This window comes from Mobula birostris, chromosome 9, assembly GCF_030028105.1.
Source record: "Mobula birostris isolate sMobBir1 chromosome 9, sMobBir1.hap1, whole genome shotgun sequence".
In the NCBI taxonomy this organism is placed as follows: domain Eukaryota; kingdom Metazoa; phylum Chordata; class Chondrichthyes; order Myliobatiformes; family Myliobatidae; genus Mobula; species Mobula birostris.
In genome coordinates this window covers 120,648,624-120,671,072 of record NC_092378.1, presented here as the reverse complement: position 1 = coordinate 120,671,072, position 22,449 = coordinate 120,648,624, and positions in this window count along the sequence as shown.

The following is a 22,449-nucleotide window of genomic DNA, read 5'->3' as shown; positions in this document are numbered from 1 at the left end:
TTTCCCATATATTGTTTATGAAAGGTGGCCTGCTCACCGCTGAGTCACATGGGCGTTAGCAGAGTTAGCTAACGAGCCCATTTGTATACAAGCCCCAATAATAAGAGGGCTACATTTGTGGATGTCATCTGATTTTTTGGATGCTGTGTGAAGACTGTTTAAGGATTGATTAAGTGGTTTGTATGTCTAACCCACTGTTTAAACTCGTGTCAGGGAAAGTGATTGCTGTACCTTATTATGCATGCCACTGGGATTAAATGTTGGTGCAGTTCTACGAGGTTATCCACAGATAATGCTTGTGTTCTGAATGGGGTAGATATTCGAAGCCCTGATGAACTGTACTTTAGAGAGCTGAGTTCTGTAAATGTATTGGGGAAAGTTAGGCTGGTTGAATGGCATTTTGACCAGTTGACTGGCAAGAATGTCATGCTGGTCCAGACTAGCAGTGACATGATGAAGTTGCACTGCCCAATGCGTTAGGAGAACCTGAGGAGGTAGAGCCATGGACTGTCCATATTTTTAGAGAAAGGGGAAATGTATCTGAGGGTGAAGACTTCAAAGATTAGTTGCTTGTAGCTGAGGACAAAGATTTAAAGATAAGTTGTTTTTTGTTTCTGAAAAATGAGAGAAAGGAGCTGTTGGATGTGAAAGGTTGAATGCAGTGTTTCTCAACCGGGGTTCTGTGGAACCCCAGAGTTCTATGAGAGGTTGCTAGGGGTTCCATGAGAGATCATGATTAAAAAAAATAACAATGTTTGGGCCAAAAGGTGAATTGCAGGAAAATAGTAGGCCAGATTTTGCTGAATGCCTTGAAGATGAAGAATGTCTGCCAAAACTAGCCTACTAAACAGACATTTTTCATCATATGAACCAGTTGTACAAGTCTCTGCAAGACCCTGGAGAAAATGTTTTGACTTCAGGAGACAAAATTTTTGGATTTAAAAGGAAACTGAATCTTTTGGAAAAATCACATTGCAAAAGGAAATCTTGAAAGGTTTCAACTGCTGCTTGGGCTTTGAGAATGAGGAAGGATATCAGAAAGTCTCGAGTCTTATTTGAAAACCACTTGGAAGAATTGGACAAAATTGAACAGTAGTTTTCCTCCCTTTCAACACAGGTGTATGAGTGGGTGAAGGACCCTTCTCTAAATATTCTGCTCAGCCTGATAACTGATTTTGAGAGGAGAGGAAGAACTTTGTGAGCTGCACTCAAGATGAGATTTACTGACCTGTCCTGGACAAGTTCTGGATCTCTGTGAAAGAAGAGTATCCTGCCATTCATAGGAAAGCAATGAACATTTTGTTGCAGTTTTCAACTTCTTACATGTGTGAGCAAGGTTTATTCTTGTTTAACAAGCATCAAGAGCAAGGATAGAAATCGTCTCATTTCAGTTGATGGTGAAATCCATGTATGTTTATCTCAAGTTCAACCCAGAATTGAGAAATTTATTATGTTTGCCTTATGAGATTTAACATTTATGAAAGGGAAAGAAAGATTGATTTCAAGAAAGGTAAGCTCAGCTTAACTACTTGTTTTCTTTTTCAAGAAAGGTTGGCTAAAAATTCATTCTCTACTCAAAAGAGCATTGACAATTATTTTTGGATTATTATATCTACAACTTACTGATCACACTAACTTACTGTGAGCTGTAGATATAATAATTTTTACGCAGGGGTTCCTTGAGACCTGAAGTTATTTCAGGGGTTTCTCCAGGGCAAAAAGGTTGAGAACGCTTGGTCTAGTGGGTCCTTCAGTGGGTGATGGAAATTCTCAGCTGGTTTCAGCAATTACATCATTGGTAGATAAATGCTAAAGTGCACCTGCGGAGAGCCAAAGTTATCGTAGGCTGAGAATGTTCTCTGGAGTCCAGCCCACCCCGATGGGGAAGAAGAATATAAGAGCTTGGGTGGAGTTACTGGATGCGTGGCAACGCTCAGATAATAAGAAAAGACACCTACTGGTAGAGAGTCTAAAAAGTCTGCTGAGGTGATGAGGTCCCTAAAGACAGAAACTCCGTTGATCACATCCATGGACTATATGCCAGCGTTAGAAAACATTTTTGGCATTGCAGACAACCCAATTGAGCTTACGATGAGGTTCAGGCACACATTCCTGGAGAAAGAGGAGAAACTTCACGCCTATATATTCAGGGTAGGAAGACAGCTGCATTACTTATGCCGTAAAGGGAACACTCAACTGGCTGAGATAAATTGATTAAGGATGGGGCAAGTTGTGAAGGGCTTGCTATCACGTGACGTGATTGCTTTAAGGATTTGAATGTCTCATAAGACGTGTCCCCCTCTCTCGTTTGTTGAGCTGATCAGAGAAGTGAGAAAGGAGGAAAATATGATGGAAGAACGGGAGGCCTCCATCATCAGAGCAAGGTTCTCAGTAGTAGCCTCTGTTGCTGAAGTAATCTCTGGTGCCACACGAGTGTTGGGGGGGGGTGGGGGGTAGTTTGCAGGATGCAGTGAAAGACCTACAAGCCCAGGTATCTTGATTGGTATCAGCTAGTGCTGCCACCAAGCATGACAAATCTGATAGGACGCGGGACTCACTGGTAGGATATACTAAGGAGGTTGCTCAGGTGTTATGGGAGAAATATTTTGTTCATTATGGCCTCCCAGGAAGGATACACAGTGACCAGAGAAGGGATTTTGAGAGTCGGCTCATGTTTGAGTTTCTGGACATGCTTGGAGTTGACAAGTCAAGGACCACGCCATATTACCCTCAGGGTGATCCTCAGCCTGAAAGGTTCAACCAGACATTGCTAGACATGCTTGGAACCCTGGATGCCAGCAAAAAGAATAAGTGGAGTCAGCATATTGGGCATCTGATATACTGCTACAACTGTATACAGAATGAAGCTACTGGATACTTGCCATACTATTTGATGTTCGGGCGCGAAACGAGATTACCTGTAGATCTCTGTTTTCTCTGTTTGGGGATGGCTGTGAAGACCTACCACAGAAGACGCATCTCAAGTATGTGTCTGACATGAGGAAAGAAACGCAAAAAGCTGATGAGCTAGCAGCAGTTTCTGCTACCAAGCAAACCCAAGAGGAGATATTGTATGATCGAAAGATTAGGTTCTCTCACCTGATGCTTGGAGACAGAGTTTTATTAAGAAATTTGGGGTTACCAGGGAAGCACAAGTTGGCTAACTGCTGGGTGTCTATGCCTTACATAGTGGAGGGCCAAATGCAAAATGTGCTAGTTTTCCGGGTAAAGCCAGAGGATGGGAATGGTCCTCTCAAAATTCTCCATCAGATCACCTTCTACCCTTGGGGCAGGCAGTACATGTTGACCCAGAGCCTGACATGGAATCTACACCTAATCAGAGAACTCTGCACAGCAGGAAGAAAACAGAAAGGCAACCAGCAGATGATGAAATAAGATGTTCTCAGAGAATCAGGAAACCTCCAGATAGGCTGCCATACGATGCACCAGGGAAACAGAGTGTTGTGTCCACCCCAATTGTGAGATATATTACTGCCATTTACAAATGGAGTGAGGGGTCCTGAAATCTCAATTTATTTGAATACTGTGTTATTAATAATGGTTTATTAAGCTCCAAAGTCATGAAGACATGACTAGTTTTAGTGGGGAGAGAATGTAATGAATGCCTTGGTTAAGATTTCTACTGCTATGCTGTGAGGTGGTTTACTTTAGCCATTTTCTGCCAAAGCAGTGTGTCTGTTTTGATTTTGGCTGAAGATAAGGAGCCATGTTGTTCAACTTAGGAATGTTGTGTTAGCCGATCAGGATGGTGGTATGGAGAGAAGATTCCAGAGAGAGCTGGATGGAGAGAGATTTTTGACAGACAGTAGTTGGGTTTACAGTCTTTTGGTGGGAGATGTGGAGGGGAGAGGTCCAGAGAAGTCGCCTGGATGAGCCAATCAAAAGAGATGACCTTAATGCAAGGAGTGCTTCATAAGATGAAGGAGTCCAAGAAGGGAAGTTCTACCTGTGACTGGTGATGAAAATTCAGCACTGTGAGTAAAGCGGTACCCCCAACCACTACAGACATGAGCTCCAATATTTACGTGCACATTTAGTCTGGATAATTGTAATGGTGTCATGGTTCAGTCCGGAAGTCCACATTCCGGTTCACGGTCCGGTCCATGGAGTCAGGACTCCGGGTCTTCCAGCTGTCCCTTGTTTGACTAAATCAAAGGCACCTGATTCCCATTTTTGGTCTTGCAATATAAGTAGCCTTGGGATTGAATGTGGGCTGCTGGTTTGTTGGGTCAGTTTTCCTTAGAGCAACTTGCTTATGGAAGGCTAGTGAAACCATTTGTGATCTCTAGGTCTGGTTGGAGGACCACTGCTTAATGGAGCCTTGTTGCCACTTGCTGGAGTAGTCTTTGTGGTATGGATCTGACAGTTTTGTGGGCCAGCTGAGTGGCTGGCTGGCTGCCAGCCACTCTGAGCTAGGTAGGGATTTGGCTGTTTTTGTAGCCAGCTGATGTTGCTGGCTGAACTGAGACCTGGAGCAGAGATGGAACTGTCTGTTCTTTGGTGTTTGTCTCTTGTCCTCACCTCTGTGGGGTAAGTCAGGCTGTTCTGCTGTTGCCCTATGGGGGGTTATGTCTTGTCCTTGCCTCTGTGGGGTAAGTTGGGTGATCTTGCTGTTGCCCTGGGGGGGGAGACATGTCTTTGCCTCTGTTGGGTAAGTCTGGCTGTCCTGCTGTTACCCAACAGGTGGACCTGTCCCACCTTGGTGTGGAGATAAAGTTGAGTCCTGGCTTGTTGTAGGATAAGTCATGGCTCTATGTCCATATTCTGTCCTGTCTCATGTTAGTGTTGTGTTAAAAATGAGTCCTGGCTCAATGTAAATGTTCAGTTCCCAGTCTGTGTCTCAGCTCTAGCCTCTGAGTTATCAGCCTCTGCATTTCAAGACCCAAGATGGTAGCCAAGTCATATCCTTGCCTGGTTCTGAGGTCTGAGCCTGAGGCAAGACCCAGTTTCTGGGTCCTTGTCCAGTCTTGGGCTCAGAGTCCAAGCCTTGTCTCCTAGTCCATGGTTCCTAGTCCTGGTCCTGCTTTCCCTAGCCCAAGTCTGTGCTCCTTGTCCCTGTTCCTTGCCTGAATCCTGTCCTGTCCTTACTCTAGTCAAGTCCTGTTTGTTGTACTTTAGAGTCTGTGCCTTGCATTTGGGTCTGTTCCCAGCACCCTATTGTGACAAATGGGCTTTTTTCCCCCCCACTTTTTTTCCTATTAATTGATGATAAAGCTGAAAATGATAAATATACTTTCTTTGTAACTTTATGCTGGTGTATGATCTGTTATTTCTCAGCAACCTATAATTGTGCATGGTCAGTATTCATATAGCATTCACTCAAACCAAGATTCCTTTAATTGGAATTCCCAATGTTCCTGTTTGATTGATCCCCATGTCATACTGACCCTAGACATGTATTGTTTATGAAAGGTGGCCTTACCACTGAGTCATGTGGTTGCTAGCAAGTTGGCTAATGAGCTATGTTTGTATACAAACCCTGGTGAGAGGGTTTCACAATTACATAATACCCATTGATTTTCCTTTGTCTTTCTAGCTTGTTATTTCCTCAAAAGAATTCCACCAGATTTGTCAGGCAAGATTTTCCCTTGAGGAAACCACTCACTTTGGTCTGTTTTATTATGTGCCTCCAAGTACCCTGAAACCACATCCTCAACAATCAACTCTAACATCTTCCCAACCACTGAGGTCAGGCTCACTGGCCTATTATTTCCTTTCTCCTGCCTTCCTCTCTTCTAAGGTGTGAAGTGACATTTGCAATTTTCCAGTCCAATTCAGAAGGTATTAATTCTTGAAAGATCATTACTAATGCCTCCACAGTTCCTTCAGGTAACAAACCTAAACAAAATCAGAATACATAACCACCAGTACTGATCCATTGGAGTGGATAGTAAACTGTATGCAAGTCTTCAGGGAAGAACATTCTTGTGTTCAAAAACTTGTTACTGCTTTCAGTGAAATGAGATTTTATTAAAAATAGGTGTTTGGAATTCATTCCATTATCATTTGTAACTTTTGTGTATTCTTTGGATATGTAAAGATGGCCTGGGGTGATGTAAAACCTTATTGCAGTTCAATCATTCTAAATGGGCAGCCACTGGGAGATCCTGGCTATTGCAGCAGATGGAGTACATGTGCTGCTCAACAAAGCAGTCCCTGATTAGTGATGGGTCTCACTGATGGAGAGGAAATTTAATAACAGTACTCCAGAAGTAATGTCCACTTGGTATGTCATAACTTCTGACCTCAGCAATGAGTCACTTTAGATCTTAACCACTGCTTAACTACTCAAGTATTCTGTAACCATGTATTACTTATTTAGCCCCATTTACTATTTGAATGAAACATCCAGGTTTCCTTGGTTGCATAAGTCTAAGAATGACAATCTCTGGCCCTGCCAAACTTATGAAATTGAGGTGCGCTCAGTCCCACCCCAAATCCCAAATGGGTCTCCCACCGATTGTATTCTCACCACTGCCTTCGCTCTTCATCTCCTCTCAAAAAAAAATACCCAAGCTCAACCTTAGTGTCCCTCACCAGAGAAACCTCCCCTTAATCCAACCATCCCAATTGGATGGCACACATTTCTCCCATCTCTTGTCTTCAATAGTAACCCAAAGAAGCATGAAAAAAGAATAGACTGCTGTTACAGAACTGCCAAAATGAAATACATACAGCATAACAGTAAAAATATGAACTAGGGCATTACATAAATAATGTCTCATTATTCTTTTTGCTTGTACTATTGTCTATTTGTTCCTGAAGACACCCCAGGATATCATCCAGACTCAACTATATTGAAGTTCTCCTGACTGGTTCCATTGTTCAGCATCTGTAAACTTGAGATCATTTGGAACTCCACTGTCTCAATTTACAAGTTATATTCACTCATGTCTGTTGACCTACACTGGACCTTTGTTCAAACAATACCTCAATTTAAAATTAACATCCTCCTGATTACATCCATTGCCTTGACCTCTCTTTTTGTAATCTCCTCCAGGCTAGAACTCTATATTTCTCTAATTTCAGGACAAGCAGAGATCAGAATTCACCATTCCATGATGCTCATGTCTTCATTTGCTAAAACCCTAAACTCTGGAATTCCTTCCCTACACCTTTTGATCTCTCTCCAGTTTTAAAATGCTCCCTAAAATGTAACACTTTGGAGAAGCATTCAGTATCCCTCCTTATGTAGCTGATTACCTTTTGGTTAATTTTGCTCCTTTGCAGTGCCTTAGCAAGATGAAGGCACTACAAGTGGAGGCTGTTGTTGATTTGTTGATGCTTAAAATCCAAAGATTTTCCAATCAAAGATCACTGACTAGGAAGATTAACGTTAACATTTTTTTGACAGCTAGTCATAGCCAATCTGCACGAGTGTTTCCAGCATTTCACATTACCAATATACATACACATGGATTTCTATTTGAAATGCATGTTTTACAATTTGCCATTGCAGAACAATGTTGGTTGCTGAAAGTCAGGTTTATTTTATAGGTTGCTGCTTGTAAATTTCCGGTTGGTTCTGAAGTTGTTCTGTCACACGGCTTTGTCTGAATGATATAAGGAACAAAACTCAGTCAAACCTAGGGAAGTGAATAATCATTTCAGTCTATCAGGACATATTACAAACATTAAATGATTCCTGGTGGTTGGCATAATTCGAATAAAGAGAACATCTTAGATATGCAAATGGATAAAATATAATCAACCCTAAGAGTACAAACACCCACTGATCCTCAATTATTCATAGTTCTCCTGTGTATATTCCTTTGAAATCCTTCTGCATTCTCATTATTAACACTGGACTTTGTTATTAAATATTTATTACATTTCATATGTCACTGTTCTTCATACTGTGGCACATTGCAAAATACGTTAAGGTGGAATACCCAACGGGGATATGGAACAAACTTTGAGCAAAAGTGTATTTTATTGATGATATTGTTTATTGAAATAAATTATGGTAGATGCTAGTTATAAATTTTCAAGATGGAAATAACAAAACAAAGGGGTCTTGTGTTTCAGTTTTCCACTTCTGTAATCCACCTACAATTTTTTATTTTCAAATGATAACTTAACTTTAATACATAGCTGCATTGGGTGGTGATGCAAGTAGATATAAAATAATGTTATCAGGTTATTCAGTTTCTGCAACTACAACAAAATCCAACATTGTAAACCCACCCGGTAGAAGAAGAAGAAAGCCCTTAACTCCGAGTGGAGTTATTGGGACGCCGTCATTTTGAGGGTTTTTTTTAAGCAGGCTTTCTTATTTTAATGAGGCTGAGTTGCTAGCTCGACGCTCAACCCAGCATGGATGGAAAACGTGCAAGGGAGCTGGCTGGATTTGAACTCGGGAGCCTTCGCTCTGAAGTCCGGCGCTGATGCCACTATGCCACCAGCCGGCAAACCCACCAGTGTTATAAAGATAAACTGACAAATAGTTAATATGGTAGATCAGTCCCCATGTGCTCTCTCATCTCACCACCTGTGTTTAACTGCACCTCGGGTAAAATGGCAGAAAATCTACTCTTCCTGCTGGTTCCTATGTAAAACAGATTAGGACAATATCAGTGCATTTCTTCAATGTGTGTTGGTATTTGATGCAGTGTGGCTTTCTTGGGAAGGAGTCCAGAGGGGTACCCAAATTTGCCTCATTCTATTCTGAGTATCAAGCCAACATTTTTTTTTTGCATTTTCTACTCCAGATAATAAAACATAAGAATCATGTATAGTTTAGTAGGAGCATAATCACCCAAACTCAAATGAAATGCTGGCATTTATAGCGAGAGGATTTGAGTACAGGAGCAGGGAGGTACTACTGCAGTTGTACAAGGCCTTGGTGAGACCGCACCTGGAGTATTGTGTGCAGTTTTGGTCCCCTAATCTGAGGAAAGACATCCTTGCCATAGAGGGAGTACAGAGAAGGTTCACCAGATTGATTCCTGGGATGGCAGGACTTTCATATGAAGAAAGAATGGATGAACTGGGCTTGTACTCGTTGGAATTTAGAAGATTGAGGGGGGATCTGATTGAAACGTATAAGATCCTAAAGGGATTGGACAGGCTAGATGCAGGGAGATTGTTCCTGATGTTTGGGGAAGTCCAGAACGAGGGGTCACAGAGTGAGGAAGCCCTTTAGGACTGAGATTAGGAAAAACTTCTTCACACAGAGAGTGGTGAATCTGTGGAATTCTCTGCCACAGGAAACAGTTGAAGCCAGTTCATTGGCTATATTTAAGAGGGAGTTAGATATGGCCCTTGTGGCTACGGGGGTCAGGGGGTATGGAGGGAAGGCTGGGGCGGTGTTCTGAGTTGGATGATCAGCCATGATCATAATAATGGCGGTGCAGGCTCGAAGGGCCGAATGGCCTACTCCTGCACCTATTTTCTATGTTTCTATGTTTCTATGAAATAATTACTCCTCTACCTAGAAGAGTGATATTTTCCTGCAGCATAGCACTATAGACTAGTTAAGAAGGGGATAACAGTGGTAAATATTTAGTTCATACAAGCATATGGTAATTATTTGGACAGAGCAGGATCTGAAATATAATCGCAAACACAAGGAAATCTGCAGATGCTGGAAATTCAAGCAACACACACATAATGCTAGTGGAATGCAGCAGACCAGGCAGCATCTATAGGAAGAAGTACAGTCGACGCTTCAGGCTGAGACCCTTCATCAGTCTCGGCCCGAAATGTCGACTGTACATCTTCCTACAGATGCTGCCTGGCCTGCTGCATTCCACCAGCATCTTGTGCCTGAAATATGATCATTGGTGGGATATCTTGAAGTGCATGGCTGTCTATGTACACAGTTGGAGAAAGGTGGCTGCATATCTTAAATGGTTGTGAATTAGTGTACAAGAGCAAAGGTTAGAAACATAGAACATTAGGATCAAAGAGTGTTGTCTATAGTTTTGTCTCTACACAATTGAAAGGATGGGAAAGCAGCAAGCCAGGGGCAGAAAAGATGAATACCAGGTGTCCCCCGCTTTTCGAATGTTCGCTTTACGAAACCTCACTGTTATGAAAGACCTACATTAGTACCCTGTTTTCGCTTTCAGAAGGTGTTTTCACTGTTACGAAAAAAAATTCAGCGCGTGATAAAAGGCAGAGCGTGCTCCGAGCAGCCGCTCTCCCCCAGATTGGGAGCTGTTTTGCTTTAACACGAGCTTGTGAGCAGCCGTTTGCAGGATGAGTTCTATGGTATCGGAAAAGCCTGAAAGAGCTCGTAAGGGTGTTACACTTACAGTAAAACTAGACATAATTAAGCGTTTTGATCATGGTGAACGAAGTAAGGACAACGTGAGTTTGGCTTGTGGAAGCTGACGAACATGATGTTGAAGAGGTTTTGGCATCCCATCACCAAGAACTGACAGATGAAGAGTTGATGCAATTGGAAGAAAAAAGGATAACAATTGAAACCGAATGAGTAATGATAAAGTACGACTTTAATTTTGAAAGGGTACGTTGGTTTAGGAGATATTTGCAGAATGGTTTGAGTCCTTATTAAAGAACTGTGTGATAGAAAAATGCGCGAGGCTCAGCAGTCAAGCAAGCCTTCCACATCAGCCAGAGCAGACGACGAACCTTGACCTTCGACATCGAGGCGGGCAGTCATAGGAGAAGATGAGCTGCCTGCCCTGATCGACGATGAGATGCCACCCCCACGAACCACCACCCCAACCCCCAGGCCATGGACAGATACCGATTCGCGGAAAATGCAACAGTAGCCGGGACGCACACAGCACATCTTTAAGAAAAAAGCCAAAATAAACATGCTAATTAATTAGGTGCCGCCTAGCACGTAATTAATTAGCATGTTTATTTCGGCTTTTTTCTTAAAGATGTGCTGCGTGCCTCCCGGCTACCCCTGTGTGCTTCACGGCAATGTATCAGTCGGCGGCCCTGAAGGTGGGGGCCACTGCACCACCCAGCCTGCGCTGACTCAGTCTAACGCACCATCATCAGTGTGCTCGATGTCTTCCCAATTCCGGTAAGTGATACTACACTGTACATACATTATTTCTACTTTATATAGGCTGTGTATTTTTACGTGTTATTTGGTAGATTTGGCAGCTTCATAGTTTAAAGGTTTCTGGAGAGAGTGTTTTTGCCAACAGAGCTTGCGTGAGATTTTCTGCCGAGAGCGCTTGCGTGAGATTTCCGCGACGGAGATCTGTGCAGGCAATCGTTGTAGAGAAGTATTTCTACTTTATATAGGCTGTGTATTTATCATATCATTCCTGCTTTTACTATATGTTATTGTTATTTTAGGTTTTATGTGTTATTTGGCATGATTTGGTAGGTTATTTTTGTGTCTGTGAATGCTCACAAAATTTTCCCATATAAATAAATGGTAGTTGCTTCTTCGCTTTACGACATTTCGGTTTACGAACCGTTTCATAGGAACGCTCTACCATCGGATGGCGGGGGAAACCTGTAACTCTGCCAAACGTAGATGGGTGTTCAATTTGCAGAATAATCCACAATGGCAGTCCTGAAGTTATTCTTGACTATCATTTTAATTCTTCATCACTGTTCCTTTCTGACTTCCTCCTAAATTGTTCCAACAATGCTCAACATGAGCTCAAGAATCAGTACGTTTTCTTTCAATTGTGGAAGTTGCAATCTTGAGGCACAACACCAGTGATAAGCAATTTCATATAACTAGCCTCTCACAGGTGCTGCCTCTTCTTCCTCGCAATTCCTGTTTCTTTTAGATTTATTCTTATTCTTGCTATTCAGTGGCATATTACTTTTACCACTTATCCCTGTGCACAAAGGGTAATATTCTAGATACTCTGAGAATCAAGCCCTCCTTCAAATGCAGGGGAAAGGAACACCACAAGTTAAAGAGAAATTTTATCTTGTTAAAATTATCAAATTTCCTCCAGTTGTAGTTTCATAGGACATTCATGTTGAAGTGTGGCTCGGGAGGGGCAGATGCAAGTCTGTCCCTACGGGAGCTGGGGTTGGATCAATCTTGATCTGGCATCTCGTCCACAGCCGTTCCAATATGGGTGGCCCTGAGTTGGTATTGCCTGATGGAGTTCATGAAGCACTCCAGCCTCCACACAACGTCAACGTGTTGATCCAGGTCGTGGAGGATTTCCTTAAGTCCTCTGAGTACTTTGCTCATTTCCAATAACGCCTCGCATCACTCCTTTCTCATCTCAATTGCCACCATCTTTCAACCACCCCCAGCCCACTTTCAGTACCTCTGAAATCCTAACCATGATCCTGTTGAAATGAATCAACAACCATTCACCGAATTACCATCTACCAATGTCCTCCCCTGGTTCGCACCATGTTTCATAGCTACTGCTTTTCCCTAGTGCTATTCCAAGCATGAGCAGTGAAGGCACAGAATTTGGTCAATGGCTACTTCACAATCTTTACACTGTTTTCAAGTGCAGCACTGCCATAATATGCCATTTGGAATATCTAGGCAACTCCCTCCATGACCTTGCCCTCTCCTTCTCCAACCCTACTATCTTCTGTGCAGCTATAATTCTAATATCTAACTTTTCCATCATCCTGTTTGCCGTAAAATTAACAGCCAGCATAAATGCTCCTCTTCTCTCAACTCTCAAATTTCTCTGAACAAAACAAGAAACTTAAAAATCCACCTTTGAATCAGAATTAGAATTAGAATTTACTTAAATCTTACATCCATCCCACAACATGAGGGAGTAACAATCTTTGCATTATGACTCCATTGCAATGTACAGACATGTGAATTTAAAAGTCTAATGGCTTGTAGAAAAAGGCTGTCCTGTAGCCTGTTAGTCCTGGCTTTAATGTTGTGATCATGTTTACCAGACGGAAGCAGCTGAAACAGTTTATAGTTGAGGTGACAAGAGTCCCCAATGATCTACCAGACTTTCTTTCTGCACCTGCTGCTGTAAATGTCCTCAGTGGAGGGAAGTTCACATCCACAAATGTGCTGGGCTGTCTGCACAACTCTCTGAAGTGCCTAGCAATCAAGGTTGGTGCAGTTCCCATACCAGACGGTGATACAGCCAGTCAGGATGCTCTCAATGGTGACCCAATAGAAGGTGTTGAGGATTTGGGGGCCAATGACAAACTCCTTCAATCACCTGAGGTGGAGAGACGCTGCTGTGCTTTTTTTGCCACAAAGCTGGTGTGTACATTCCAGGTGAGATCATCAATGACATGTATATCGAGGATATACACCATCTCAGCTGCAGACCCATTGATGTTGATTGGGCTGAGCCTGTGTCTGTTCCTCCTGTAATCCACAATCAGCTCTTTTGTTATTTTGGACATTGAGGGAGAGGTTGTTATCCTGGCACCACTGTATCAGGGTGTTAACCTCTCCTCTGTAGGCTGTCTCATTACCGCTAGAAATAAGGCTGAACAAAGTTGTGTCATCTGAGAATTTGATCAGCAGATTGGAGCTGTGTGTGGTAGTACAGTCGTGGGTGTAAAGGGAGTAGAGAAGGGGACTCAGGACACAACCCTGGGGGGCACCTGTGTTGAGGGGCAGAGGTGAGGGAGCCCATCCTTACCACCTGTCAGCGATCCGATAGGAAGTCTAGGATCCAGTTGCACAAGGTGGGGTGCAGGCCAAGGTCTCTGAACTTCCTGTCAAGTCTGGAGGCAATTATGGTGTTGAATGCTGAACTGTAGTCCAGGAACAGCATTCTAATGTATGCATCCCTCTTCTCCAGTTGAGTGAGGACGGTGTGTAGTGATATGGCTCTGGTGTCATCGGTAGACCTGTTCCATCAGTTGGCAAATTTTGGGGGTCCAATGTGGTGGCAGCATGCTGCAGATGTGGTCTTTAACCAGCCTTTCAAAACATTTGCTTATAATTGAGGTAAGTGCAACAGGGTGCCCTCACAGGGGCAGTGAACATGCTTTTGGTTGCCTGCTTACCAACCAATCATTAGATTCATCTAATTTCACTTCATGTCTTAGGCCATTTCACTTTAAAGATTCTACACAACTAAATAGCTGTTATTGGATAGAGGGCAACAAACTTTTCCACAGATCATCAAATTTCAACTGAAAGGTTACTTTATACCTTATTGTCGCAAAACAATTGATACTAGAACGTACAATCATCACAGCGATATTTGATTCTGCACTTCCTGCTCCCTGGATTACAAATCAATAGTAAATATTAATAATTTAAATTATAAATCATAAATAGAAAATAGAAAAATAGAAAGTCAGGTAGTGCAAAAAAAACCGAGATGCAGGTCCGGATATTTGGAGGGTATGGCCCAGATCCTGGTCAGGATCCATTCAGCAGTCTTATCACAGTTGGAAAGAAGCTATTCCCAAATCTGGCCATACGAGTCTTCAAGCTCCTGAACCTCCTCCCGGAGGGAAGAGGGACGAAAAGTGTGTTGGCTGGGTGGGTCGTGTCCTTGATTATCCTGGCCGCACTGCTCCGACAGCGTGCGGTATAAAGTGAGTCCAAGGACGGAAGATTGGTTTGTGTGATGTGCTGCACCGTGTTCATGATCTTCTGCAGCTTCTTTTGGTCTTGAACAGGACAACTTCCATACCAGGTTGTGATGCACCCTAGAAGAATACTTTCTATGGTGCATCTATAAAAATTAGTGAGGGTTTTAGGGAACAGACCAAATTTCTTTAGCTTTCTGAGGAAGTAAAGGTGCTGGAGTGCCTTCTTGGCAGTGGACTCTGCTTGGTTGGACCAAGTCAGGTCATTTGTGATATTGACCCCAAGGAACGTAAAGCTTTTGACCTGTTCCACTTGCGCACCACTGATGTAAATTGGGTCATGTGGTCCATTACTCCTTCTGAAGTCAGCAACCAATTCCTTCATCTTGCTGACATTAAGGGATAGGTTATTGTGTTTGCACCATGCCACCAGGTTCTTAATTTCCTCTCTGTACTCAAACTCATCATTACCCAAGATATAGCCTACAATTGTTGTGTCCCAAGATACAGTCTACAATTGTGTCACCAGCCAAATGACTTCAGATGGTATTTATCTTAGTTGTAATAGTAATTCTTATTTAGAGGTATAGCACAGAGCAGGTCCTTCTGGCCCAATGGACCACACTGTCCAGCAACCCACCTATTTAACCCTAGCCTAATCACAGAACAATTTACAATTAACCTACTAACCGGTACATCTTTCAACTGTGGAAGGAAATCCATGTGGCTTTGGGGAGAACATACAAACTCCCCTTCGCGATCTAATTCCGAAATGGACGTCGAACCCATGAACATTACCTCACCTTTTTAAATATTATTTCTGTTTTGCACTATTTTTAATCTATTTAATATACACACATATATATACACATATACATACACACACATATATACTAACTGTAATTGATGTACTTTTTCCTTACCATGTATTGCATTGCTGCTGCAAAGTTAAATTTCTCGACACATGCTGTTGATAATAAATCTGATTCCTTACAGATGGTGCCAGAATTGAACTCCAAACTCCAACACCCTGAGCTGTAACAGCCTTGCACTAAATGCAACAATTCTCCACAAGAGATTAATAACTTATAAATCTTAAACAACATTGGTTATACAATAACAGATGTTGAGAATTATTTAATTTTCAAAAAGTGATCAGAACCCGAAAGAAATTAAATTTTTTTTTTCGCCAGGCACCGATTTCCTATCTTGAGAAATTTAGATAAAATACTGCAACCCCACTGAAACACAGCCTCCACTTTCTTGGAAATTTGTGTAGATTGAGCATGTTAACAACATCTTCGACAAATTTCTTTAGATGCACAGGAGATTATCCTAACTAACTGCAGTACGGAAGCACCAATGCCAATGAAAAGAAAGCCTACAGAAAGTGGTGGGGACAGCTAGTCCATCACAGGAAAACCATCCCCACCATTGAATTCATCTACATGGGATGCTGCCTCAGGAAAGCAGCATCCATCATCAAGCACCCCCATCATCCCTTCTTGCCGCTGCCATTGGGAAGGAGATACAGGAGCCTTAGGTTTCGCACCACCAGGTTCAGGAACAGTTATTACCCTTCAACCATCAAGGCTCCTGAACCCACGTGGATAATACAGAACCAATTCCACAGCCCAAGGATTCACACTTAAGTACTCTGCAACTCATCCTCAGTATTTTTTTTTAGTATTTGCTCTGTTGTATTTTGCACATTAGTTGTCAGTCTTTGTTCGTGTGTAGCTTTTTCATTGATTATATTGTATTCCTTTTCTCTACTCTGAATGTATGCAAGAAAATGAATGGTGACATAAACATATTTTGATAATAAATTTTTACTTTGAACCTTAATGGAAAAGAGCATATGGTCTGATCCCTGTAGTCCAATGTTACTGTACTGTTTTCAGTACAGGTGATCCGGCTGCAATCAGTCAACAGCTCTGATGAAGTACAAGCAGAACATGAAGCACTCAAATTTTAAAACAAACTTTTGATTACTCTTACTTGATTGGCCACAGAACTATTATAGGTAGATGAGAGAATGATGTTGAACTGGCATCATTTCTGTCACTGGGCAATGAAATAAACAAGTGATTCAGAACATTCTTGGTTTCAACAGGAAGTCTGACTTCAGAATCTTAAAAGGCTTTGCTGTCTGAATTTAAAACCGAGGCAGTGCTTCCAGCTTCCAACACAGTAAAAAGATATTGGTCAGCATTACATTTAGTTTTGAAGAAATGAGGCACCTTTTACTTTCCATATTAAAATGACTATAAAGAAAATGTTTCAATATGTCCTCACCAAGTTATTGCCCATATTGAAAGCTCAAATGCTCCCAAATGTTTCACTTTTGCAAGTCCAATATCCTGGAAAGAAAATGATCAGTATTTGCCTGCTAGACCACCCTTAATAACTAGAATTATTAAAAATGATTTTGGTGTTAACTAGAGGGCACTTTTAAGGCAAATACATGATACAGTCCACCAGTTGCTTATAAATGTCTCAAGTTAGATTTATTTTAAATTAACACATCAAATCCCTAATAGTTCATGATAGATTAAAAAAAAATCAAAAAGCTATTTGAACTTTTAGCCACAAGATTTCTTCCCTCAGTCTCCGAGTTGTAGATTTGTGATTCATTACAGAATGTCACAGTTCACCTTAAGGTCTATCGGCCTCAAGGCTTCACTATGGACGATACGACTCATTAGTGAAATCATTTGATGCGTCTTGTGACTTGCCATGGAAATGACCCAAACTTGGTTAGGAGCCGTAGTTTCTTCAATAGAAGTCATGCTTGAAATTGAATTTAAAAAAGCACCTTAAAAAATCTTAATGTTACAAAATTTAACTTGCCTAATTTTTGCCTACTCCAGTTAATAATTCTATCGGGTCATTCATTATTCCTAGATCAAAATAGTCTCCTTTTGCTTTGTTATTAATGGATAAGTTTAACAGTCTATTATGGAATAATATTAAATAAATTGGACACTTGATTGTGGCAACTTAAATTTGGACATGGTACCAAAGTTGAAAATAAATCTCATTTTGCTTGCCTAGTAACTGAGCACTGAAACATCTCCATATCAAGGTAAACATGAGGAAATCTGCAGATGCTCTTAATTCAAGCAATACACACAAAATGCTGGTGGAACGTAGCAGGCCAGGCAGCATCTATAGAAAGTGGTACAGTCGACGTTTCAGGCCAAGGTCCTGACGAAGGGCCTCGGCCCGAAACAGCAACTGTACCTCTTCCTATAGATGTTTCCTGGCCTGCATTTTGTGTGTGTTGCATATCAATGTAATTTGCTTTTATTTGTTAAATGTTACCCATCTAAAATGTGTATTAGACATTAAAGGTAATTATTCAACAACCATCATACTGCCCTGCACATAAGCCCAATTTATACTTCTGCGTCAAATGTACACTGTAGGTACCGCGTATCCTACGCCGTAGGGTGACATGCACCTCCGCAAAAATGTAACTCGCACGTTGCCGCAACATCTGTGATTGGTCCGCTTGGTAGCATCGCATTTCCGGTTGCTTTTCTCCGCCATGTCTGTACATTGATGCAAAATAAATGGTTTGAGACGATGAACCAAATCGTCAAATCTACCTGCCGACATCTGAAAATATTTGAAATGCATTTCCTCGTCCATGTCTCTCACGAAGAAACTCACAGTGTTTTAGCGGTGTATTGCAGAGTGACGCAGACCCAAGTACACATCCTTGCTACGGCGCAGGGCTACGCAAAAGTATAAATCAGGCCTACGGCGTAGCCCATACGCATAAGTATAAATCAGCCTTTACCCAACCACAAGATGCAAGTTACACGACTGTCTAATCAATTACAGTTCAGCATCCAAAATCATCATTTTGAGTTCTAATAACCAAACTTCAAAACATGAACCTCTGTACCTTCTTTTTTAACTAGAGCCTTGACTTCTTTATTGGGAGATCATGGTCTTCATCTTGTTGACAATTAATACAGGTATTAATTTCAAGGATGTGTGCTTAGTCCACTGTTCTAATCTCTCTATGCACTAAACGCAGTTCAAACACCACCTACAAGTTTGTTGATGACACCACAATGATTGGTAGAATCTCAGATGACAATAAGATGTGTACAAGAGTGAGAATATCAGCTATTTAAATACTACTGCAACGATCACCCAGTTGCACTCACAGCTACTGTGATGAAGTACCCTGAGAGGCTGATCACAGCCAGAATCAACTCATGCCTAAGCAGGAAGCTGCTGCAAATTTCCCATTGCCATAACAGATCTACAGTGGATGCAACGTCACTGGCTTTCTACTTGGCCTTGGATCACCTGGACAATAGTAATACCTACATCAGGTTGCTGTTTATTGATTACACCTCAGCATTCAACATGATCATACCCTCAGTTCCAATCAGCAAGTTCCAAACCCTGGGCCCCTATCTCTCTTTGCAACTGGATCTTTGACTTCCTCACCAGATGAGTCAGTATGGATTGGAAATAACATCATCTCCTCGTAGACAAAGAAATGGATGCATGCTTAGCCCACTGCTCTACTCTTTCTATGCCCACGACCATGTGGCTAGCACAGCTTAAATGCCATCTAAAAATTTGCCATGACACAACTATTGTTGCCAGAGTTTCAAATGATGGGGGTGGGGTGGGGAGGGGACATATTGGAGTGAGATATATCAGCTGGTTGAGTGGTGTCACAACAACAACCTTGCACTCAACATCAGTAAGACCAAGGAATTGATTGTGGACTGCAAGAAAGGGAAGTCATGGGAACATCAACCAGTCCTCATCAAGGGATCAGAAGGGGGAAAGGGTGTTAACATCTTTGAGATCTTTCTTGGACCCAACATATTGATGCAATTACATAGGAGGCACGACAGCAGCTCCATTAGGAGTTTGAGGAGACCTGATATATATCACCAAAGATGCTCGCAAATTTCTACAGATGTACTATGGAGAGCATTCTCCACAGTCTGGTATGGAGGGGCCACTGCACAGGGCCAGCAAAACTTGCAGAAAGTTATCAACTCATCCAGCTCCATCATGAGCACTAGCCTCCCCAGCGTAGAGGGCACCTTCAAAAGGCGACACCTCAAAAAGGTGCATCCATTATTAAGGAACTCCATCAACCAGAACATGCTACCATCAAGCAGGTGGGACACTAGTCTGAAGATACACACAATGTTTCAGGAACAGCTTCTCCACCATCATCAGATTTGTAAATGCACAATGAACCCATGAACACTACCTCACTATTACTTTCACTTTGCGTACTACTTATTTAACTTTTTATATACACAGTGGATTCCAGTTAATTGGACCATTGTTTAAGCAGGGCGGTCATTTATTTGGGACAACTCTTAAAGAACAAAACGTAACAGAGAAAATAGCCAGGATGCCCTTCATTTACCTGGGACACTGTGCAGCTTGGGGCAGGATACTATTGCAGAAGTTTCTAACTAGCGCCAGTCACGTGCACTTGTGTGTCCATTAGACATTACACTATACTTAGAGCGATCAGTTTTTAAAATAGTGTCAGTTGTAGGCACTTGTGTTCAAAAAGCAGGGAATTTTATCACCAAGTTGGCGAGAAATAAGCAGTTTGAAACCACACTGAGCAAAGCAGTTCTAAGCATTCAGGCTTGTAGTTGCCAGGAACAGCTGGGAGTGAAAATTAAATGACTTCACTACTTCAAGTTAATCACCTTGAACGTTACAATGAAAGTGAAGATTTGGAGGATGCAGTCATCTAAAGCTTTATCTGAAGACAGTCCATTATCTGCACAAGGTGTCTGCACTGATTTTATTCATGTATAGTCAATCAACATGGCAAATAAATTCTTCCATTGATGACCATTAGGAACTAATAAATTTTTATTGTGCTGTAGTGGTAGTGTTCTAATTTATTCTGCATTTCACTTAAATACATAAATTGCAACTCAGCTAAATGGTGCTGTCTTTTTCAAACCTTTTAGCTCTTTCCATGAAACTTTGGCTAACTGGGGCAGCTACTTAATTGAGCCAAAATATGTTGGTATCGTTGTATCCCAATTAACTGAAATCCACTGTATTTATTGTAATTAAGCCTCTTATTATTATGAATTGCTGCCATAAAATAACAAATTTCATGACATATGCTTCTGATATTAAACCTGATTCTGATTCACGCGATGTCAGAGAAGAGGAACCAATTGTAAAAAGAGTGAGTAGTATCGAGTTCATGGGTATTAACATTTCAGAGGATCTGTCCAGGCTCCAACACATCAATGCAATCACAAAGGCAGCATGTCAGTGGCTCTACATTGTGAGTTTGAGGAGATTTGGTAAGACAAATTTCTTGATGTATGGCGAAGAGCATTTTAACTGGCTGTATCACAGCCTGGTGTGGAGCTTCCAGAGCACAGGATTGCAAGAGGCAGAGGGCTGTAGACACACCCGACTCCATTACATATACCATCCTTCCTGTCATCGAGGACATCTTCAGGAGGTGATACTTCAAGAATGCAGCATCCACCATTACTAGACCCTCACCTTCTGGACATACCCTCTTCTAGTTACAACCATTAGGGAGGATGTACGGGAGCTTAAAGATGCATACAATGATTTATGAACAGTTTCTTTCCTTCTACCAGGTTTCTGCACAGTCCATGAACACTAGGCAAGGCAAGTTTATGTTTGAGAAGAGCTCTACACACAAGGCAGTTCTAAGTGCTTTACATAAAAACAAGAATCAAAAATCAAACGTCAAATTTAAGACAATCTAAAAAGAACAAAATCACACATAAAAATAAAGAAATAAAAGTTACTGCGCGGGAGATTCTAATTCAAAGCTACAATGAAAAGTTTGAAGCCTTGATTTAAAACAGCTTAAAGTTGGGGCAGGCTTCAGATCATCTGTAAGGTTATTTCAGATACATGGAGCATAGTAACTAAAAGCTGTTTCACCATGTTTAGTTTTGAACACTGGGGATGGCAAGCAGACCCGCTCCAGACAACCTGAGAGCTCGGGAAGGTTCATAACGCAGCAAGAGATCAGAGATGTATTTTGGCCCTAGATCACTCAGTGCTTTATAAACCAGGAGTAATATTTTAAAGTCAGTCCTCTGATGGGCAGAAAGCCAGTGTAGTGATCTGAGAACTGGAGTGTTCTACTTTCTTGGTCTCTAGCAGCAGCATTCTGAATGAGCTGCAGCTGTCTGAGGGATTTTTTTTTAAAAAAAGACAGCGACCTGTGAAAACAGCATTTGAGTAGTCAAGCCTACTAAAAGTAAGTGCAAGGCAGTATTTTTCCGGATCTTGCTGAGACACAAGCCCTTTAACACTCATATTTTAAAGATGGTAGCAGGCTGACTTTGTAATTATCTTAATGTGGCAGTTAAAATTTAAGTTGGAGTCCATCACAACACCAAGGTTTCTCAATTGGTTTGTGGACCGTAACAACTGGGATTGTAAGTTCGCACCAACTTTTAATTGTTCTTTCTTGGCACCAAAAGCAATTATTTCAGTTTTCTCTTTAACTGGAGGAATATCACAACCTTATTATTCCTTTTAAAGTTTATTTTTATGTCTTTGCACTGTACTGCTGCTGCAAAGCAACAAATTTCATGCCACAAACACGAAATGCTGGAGGAATTCAGGAGGCTGCATCTATGGAAAAGAATAGTCAACATTTCAGGCCGAGACCCTTTGGCAGGACACAATTCCATGCGTGCCATATGCCAATGATGTTAAACCATCTAGTTGCTATTTCAGTCTTGGAGGAACTCAGCAGACATCCAACTCTATTGCATAATCTCCCTCAAGCAGCTGTGCAACACTTGATATTCTCCTGGATTTAATGGTTAGGGTAAAGACCAAACTCCCAGATGGCTCAAGAGTGATCAACACACTGGGTGTGGAAGAAACATCCCATAAATTGATGAGCACAGAGTAAACTTATCACACTCTATTTTTGTATTTACCTGAATT